The sequence below is a fragment of the Bactrocera tryoni genome, chromosome 5 (genome assembly GCF_016617805.1).
Source record: "Bactrocera tryoni isolate S06 chromosome 5, CSIRO_BtryS06_freeze2, whole genome shotgun sequence".
Classification (NCBI taxonomy): domain Eukaryota; kingdom Metazoa; phylum Arthropoda; class Insecta; order Diptera; family Tephritidae; genus Bactrocera; species Bactrocera tryoni.
In genome coordinates this window covers 31355656-31363120 of record NC_052503.1, presented here as the reverse complement: position 1 = coordinate 31363120, position 7465 = coordinate 31355656, and positions in this window count along the sequence as shown.

Sequence of the window (7465 nt, the reverse complement as noted above, 5' to 3'; positions counted from 1 at the left end):
CTCGAGTGAGTTGTTCATTCCATAGAACCTTGCTCCTCCATTATTACATTTGGATGCAAAAATTCGGATTTTAACGACTAACTGGCTTCAGTCATTGCCCTGAATTATGGAGAGGTTCGAGGTTTAGTGGATCCCATTACCGGTGAGGTGTTTGTTTCAATAGCCGTTTTATGAAAAAACAGGAGTGAGTCCTCTCATGCTGTCTTATTATTTTTGTTCAGTATTGCATTTCATAATGGAAAGACTGACGCCTGAACAACGCTTACAAATCGTTCAACTTTATTCTAGAAGACTCACGTTCAGTAAAGAATCTGTTTCGCGCACTTCGCTAAATTTATGGTCGACATAATCGGTCCACTGAGCGTACTATTCGTAACACCACCACGCATCTTGATGATGGGCAGTCGATTCGGCGACATTCGTTACAACTCTGTTTGACGTTTGGAGCATTTTATGTCGAGATCTTAAATTGAAAGAGTAAAAAATACAGCTTGATCAAACACTGAAGCCGCTCGAACTTTTCCAGTATTATCGCTTCGCTCTATGGGCTCTTGAAAAGTTTCAAGAAGATCCGACGTTTTCGACCCAAATTTTGTTCAGCGTTGAAGCCCATTTCTAACTCAATGGGTATGTAAACAAGCAAAACTGCTGCATTTGAGATAAAGAAACACCTGAATAGCTTCAAGAGGTGCCATTTCATCTAGGCAAAGCAATGGTTTAGTGTAGTTTGTAGGTCGGTGAAATCATCGGTCCATATTTATTCAAAAATGGTGCCGCTGAGAACGTAACCGTCAATGACGACCATGATCGCGTCATTATAACCGACTTTCCTCATATCTTGATCGGTAGATTGGCCACCAAGATCGTGTGATATCATTCCGTTAGACTTTTTCCTGTGAGGATATACAAAGTCTAAGGTCTACGCAGTCAATCCCGCTTCGATTCAGGTCTTGGAGCTAAACTTCATGCATGTCATTGCCAGTTATCTGTCGAAATGCTTCAGTGAGTCATCAAAAATTGCACTCAATGGATGGACCATCTGAGACGTAGTCACGGCTAACATTTGAAAGAGAAAACCTTCAAAAAATAAATACCAAAGAAAGCTCTTTCGAGTGATACTAAATATTTCCCATTAAATATGAAGTTTCTGTGTTTTTTAAATAAGTAGGAAACCTCGAAATGGATCACCCTTTAGCTTCAGTGAAAACGAAGGTAACTTTTTCCAGTTGCTTGCCTTTAAGAGTCATACCCCTAATTTGAATGACAGTATATCTACATACATATGCACGTACAGGTTGCCGGCGCGCCACGCTCAGCATTTGACACCTTGCGCGCGCATTCACTTCAAATCTAAATTTACTGATATCAATAAAGAAAACAGCAACGACAAGGACAACAGCAACAACAACAACAAGAAAGACGCGTGCAGCTGTGAATGTGGACGCCGCCAGGTTGCAGCAACAGCGCACCAGCGAGTAACGAACGACCTCAAAGGTAATGAACATAAATTACGCCATTGAGCGCGAATGTGTTGCAAGTGTTAGCCGCGTTGCGCTGGGCAGCGTGGCATGAGTCGCTAACACGATAAGCACGGACAGCCTCCCACCCGCCACAATAATGCAAACATGTAGACAATGGTTGGCCGAGCGGACGGACCGGCGGCTGGTTGCGGTATGCGTGCTTAGTAACTTGTGGCACAGACAATTGAGACCGACCATGTTTGCAATAATAGTAACAATAACAACAATTGGCGTCTTATAGTTGCAAGTGCATGTGGCACCACTCGTTGGCTGGTCATTCTTAGGTACTTGGGAAAAATTTGAATATTGAACACTTGATATCGCTAAAAGTGTCTCGGTCATGTTTGCCACAGATTAGATTTGGATGGCAGCCAGCCAGCTAGCCAGCCAGCCAAATGTGGCAGTATGGCGCACACATTCTCTGCTTGAGAGTATGTGGCAAGTGCTCCATTGACAATGCGTGGCAATGTGTCGATTGTTATGGCCAGCCAGTCTCGTCTGTTGCAATATTTAGTAGCGTTGTTGTTTTTGTTGCAGTTGCAACACACTGCACATGTGGGAGGACAATTGAACAGTTTCGATAGCTGACTTTTGCCTTGTTGCTGTTGTTGCTTTGTTGGTGCAACATTGCGCAGATAAGTTGCTGGCGCTGCCGGCTGATATTAGCTTGTGGCACGCATGTGTTTCTTTGCTGGCAATCAAGGTACGTTCAAAATATTTATGTAAGTTCATTTGTTGTGTTGACTGTTGCAATCATGGGAAAAATTTGCAACGCGTGCAAAGTTCATTTCGCTTGCCTCAAATGTGTTGCACTCACGCTTGCTTGAAGCATGCTTCGATATGTCGTGTTGTTGGTGTTGTTGCTGGTGTGACAGCTATGGTGTTGCTTTATGTTGGCGTTGTTGACACGATTTTTGACATTCCAACGCTAGCCTGATGATAACAGCACTCGACAAGGAGGTTAGATGCAAAGGCTTGCCACAATTTGATTATTTAGGTTTTATGGCATTTTCTTAGTGCGAAGTTGTTTAGAAATGTGTAATTTTTTTCAGTCTATTTCACAATTAAGTACGAAAATTTAGTTGTTATCGTTTATAACTGTTTTGGACCGTGGGATAAGCCTCCTTAGTATCGCATATAAGGTGTTATCGAGCGTAGTGCGTGAAAGACTGAAGCCTACGGTCAACAAACTTTTTGGAATTTAACAGTGTGGCCTTAGGCCTGGAAAATCTACTATCGACCAGATTTTCACCAAGCTCCAAGTCTTGGAAAATACCCGTGAAAGGAAGATCGACACACACCACCTCTTCGTCGATTTTAAAGCCGTCGCATGAAAAGGAACTGTCTCTATGCCGCTATGTGTGAATTTCCCATATCCGCAGGGCTAATACGGCTGTGTTAGCTGACGTTGACCAACACTCCAAGCCGTTCGATATCAATCGAAGTTTCAGATAAGGAGACTCTCTATTGTATGACCTCTTCAATCTATTGCTGGAGGAAATAATACGAGCTGTAGAGCTAAATAAAGAAGGTACAATCTTCTATAAACGAATATAGCTGCTGGCGTATGTCGATGATATTTACAATATATCATTGACCTCAACAGTAGCGTCGTTAGTTCTGCTTTCTCCAGATTGGATAAGAAAGCGATGCGTATGGCTCTGGTCGTGAACGAGGACAAGACGAAATATATCCTGTCATCAAATAAACAGTTATCGCATTCGCAACTTTGCTCGCACGTCCCTGTTTACAGTCATGACTTTGAAGTCGTAGATTATTTCGTCTATCTTGGAACCAGTATCAACACCAACAACAATCTCAGCCTTGAAATCCAAGGCAGAATCACTCTTCACAACATGGGCTACTTTGGACCGAATAGGCAATTAAAAAGTAAAGTCCTCTCTCGACGAACAAAAACCAAACTCTATTAGTCCCTTTTTATACCCGTCCTGATGAGTCGGCCTTAGGAGTGTTCGAGAGAAAAGTTTTGCGGGAGATTTATAGTCCTTTGTCACCGGCGAGTGCCGCAGTCGATGGAACGATGAGCTGTATGAGATATACGGCGACATTAACGCGCTGAGTCGATTCGGCCATGTCCGTTTGTCTATATAATCGAACAAGTTCCGCAGTTTTTGAGATATCGTTAAAAAAATTTCCACTTGCTCCGATATCAGACCTATAGCATCTAGTTCGCATAAAAATAGAACGATCGGAAAGTTCTTTTATGAAAAACTATTTTATTTGACAAGGTGTCTTCATGCATTATTGTTTAAGAAAACATTCAAATCAATACTAGATTCCGTATACATAATTTTAAAACTTTTAGTTGGCTTTATCTCAATACATCGTTTAATTCGTAAGATATATTAGTAAAATTTTACATATACTACATATTATTGTTTAATATCGGTACTGTGTGAAATCGGTCCTCGCAGTACGCCGCCGAATATGTGGTCAATACGTGACTTGTCTTCATAACATTGTGTGAAAGCTTGAGTAGTGTAAAAAGTTAATGAAATTAGTCTGGACCTTCTAAAAGACCCAATCTATACGATTTAATGATTCCGACAGCTAGAGACGCCTGTCCTTTGTAAATTCCAGAACTCTTAGGTATGGATTAAAAAACCGTCATTAGCGCTTGGACATTTGAAAAGAAAGTGTCTAGATTTTTCCACCTAAATTTTCTCAGCGCAACTCTGACATGTTGCGTTCTCAAAAATCTTCATCCTAACACCCAAACGGACAGTGTCCAGTTAGTTTGCCTGTCATTGCGGGCATGTAAACCGTGCTAATAGCAAGAAGGTCAGTGGGTCTGTTACGTTTCACTTTGGGCCAGAAAGCTCTTACAACGCCACAATTGCGATAAATGACCAACGCTCGTTGAGCTCGCGCGAGATCATAAAACCAACGCCCGAAATCCTACGCGTTTTCAATTTAATCGAGCTCAATGCCTATACAGTAGCTCCGCTGTTATCTTGCTGGCTGCCACTTCTGCTTAAAAAACCGTTGTCTGAAACTAAAATTGATTGAGAGCAACCAGCAGAAAACTTTTCCTCCAACCTTCCGTTTGAGCTTCGATCCATCGGTGAGAAATCTCACTGCACCTCTTCTTCAGCGACTCCGCCCAAACCAAAAATCTCCCAGGGATATGTTAGCGGAGAAGTTGAGGGTAGGAGAAGGTCCTGCGGCTCAGTGGTTATCAGGTATGCAGTCGAAGTGAGAGAGTATTTCGGAATGTTCCTCTATGGAACCCTTAATGTGTTCAGATTTCCGGAGTCTAATAGCAACCAACGCAGGAATGGATCTGCTGGCTACGTCCCCAGGTGCTATATGTAGAATGGCATTTAGGGCCATCGTTGGTGTTGCACGTAATGCATCACTGATGACAAAAGAGCTCTTCGCTCTAGCTGTTTAGTGTGTGTGTGGCGTTAGAGAAAGGGTGCATACAGAATTTTATACTTCCTGGTGAATAAAGCCATTTAGTTTTACTTGGGTTGACGGCCAAGCCGCTTCTTTTCGCCCAGTTCAATATCATGTTGAGATACTCTTCGGCTAGCTGGTAGACTGTACTTAGAAATTTTACTATAAAAACAACATCATCAGCGCAGGCCAACAACCTACAGCTTCGTTCATCGAACTCTTTTAGTAGATCATTTACAACCAGAATCCAAGGCATCGGGGAAAGTACCCCACTCCCAACACCACCGAAGAAAACTATATAAGAGGTGTTTCAGGTTCGAATTCAGTTGAAAATTTTCGATGGTTTACATCATCGCCTCCGGCTAATATTGTTAAAGGCCCGAGAAAAGTGCATACGGCATGCTGGGCCCTTAACAGTTGGCCCTCTTAATGTACAAGTCCATGAGCTGCTCAAAAGTTTTCGACAGCACGAGGATAGGCTATTGGCCCTCAAATACTTGACAACGAAGTGAGAGCTCTTTCTAGCCTTCGATATAATCACCAATCTAACCAGTATCCAAGCCTTAGGTACATGACTTCACGTTGGTAAGCTTTCACCGAGCTTTCAGCGTGAGAAACTCTGATTACTAAAACGCTTTCCTCAAAGAAACAGAAAAACTTCAAAATTATTCACAATTTAAATACAATTCAATTTAGCTGTAATCTGCACCCCTGCGGGCGGCCAACAAACCAAGCGCTCGGACACACACATACGCTGTCGGAATAAGTACAGTGACGTGGAAAAAAGCGTTAAATTGCTTAACACTTTGGTTGTGGCGAAAATGTCGCCTTTCGCACAAAAGAAATTATTTCATAATTCATTTGAGCGCCAATGCGAAAGCAATGTCATCATTTATGCAACACACTTGTGTGTGTGCGATGGTGTGTATATGTGTTGCTGCATGCCGCAGTTGTAAGCAACGGCAACTGCCTTACAAGAAAAGGCAAGATGCGCCTCCAAAAAAGTGAACTGAATTATATTAAGAGCTGATTCCAATTTCTTTGCTGCAGAGCAAAAACCAAATGGCCAGCGGGCCGGAGGCGGAGGGACACTTAGCGGGGCGAAAAAAGCGAAGCGCAACCAAACCGAAGATGCGGCGCGACATTGGCGAAGAAGCTGTCTGGAACCGCCAAAGCGATTGCATAAATTCGAGAAACCAACAGCTACAACAACAATAAAAACGAAACACACTCGTAAAAACTAAACATGCAACAGCAACAAATAAGCTGTGTGCCGCACGAAGGAAACGAAGAAAAAGCAAAAACAAAAAAAAAGCGAAAAGAAAGAAAAAGCGGAAAAGGCCAAAAATCTTAATGGAATATGCGACGTGGAGTATGAGCGGACGGACGCGCAGGCAAGCACCAAGGACAACTGCATTAAGTAGTTGCATTAAATTGTTGCTACAAACGCTGCCACATACAGTTGACTCCTGGCTGTTGACGGTTGAATGCCTGCTGCTGGCTGCTGACTCCTGCCACAAGCGCTGGCTTCCTTACACAGCCGTCTTGACACACTAACTGGGATTGTCACAGCTGTTGCCGCCCGTCCCGTTATTGTTTCACTTGTTGTCGCATTTGTTCCCCAATAGACCCGTATTGGCAATCGGCGATTTGCTTGCTTTTTCCTTCATCCCTTCACCATAGTCTTCGCATTGCGTCTTGCGTGGCCGTCTTCAGGGCAGCTGGCGAAGACAATGAGTTGCTGAATTAAAATTTGGCACAATGCTAAGCTGTATTTGCGGCAAAAACAATGCAGTTGCATGAATGAGTGTATGATTGCATGAATGAAATTTGTTGCAAGCACAGATAGCAGTTTTAGTGCGCGTCATATTTCCTTAGCTCATCGCCAGTGGCATGAAAAAGGAAAATAAATTGCAAAATTACAAAGCACAACAACAGCAACAAATATCGGTTGCACATTTATTGCCATTTATCCTGTTGCCGCGCTTCTGATTGCTGCATGTTGCACGTAGATGTCAAAATCGTAAATCATGAAATTCGCATTTTTCTCCTTCGCTTGTCTCGAAATCTACATTTAAGTGCATTTGTATGGCAAATAATTCATTGGTGGCGTAGTTGACTGTATTTATGCGTTTTGCAAGTTGCCATCTTAGCATGAGTTTCGTATAGAAGGCTAAGCGGTCATTAAGCAGCTTTTATGTTGCACGATAAGCGCTCTAAAATGCTGCAATAGCAAATAGCTACCAATTTTGAAGATTAAATTGTTATAACAAATATTGGCGAATATGTTGCAAGGTTGGCAGTTGCAGCTTCGAAGTTTAATATTGTATTCCAAAGCTTTAAGGTCCGTGGTACATCGATTAAGTTACATTGAGGCCCAAGTTTTCTATTAAAAGGGTGATTCATTTCGAGGTTCCCTACTTTTTTAAAGTAACCCAAAACGTGAAATTATCTGCTCACCGAAGTGTTCTCTAAATAAATCCATTGATTGATGCGATGTGTAGAAGTGGCGACGTGTTGTTGAA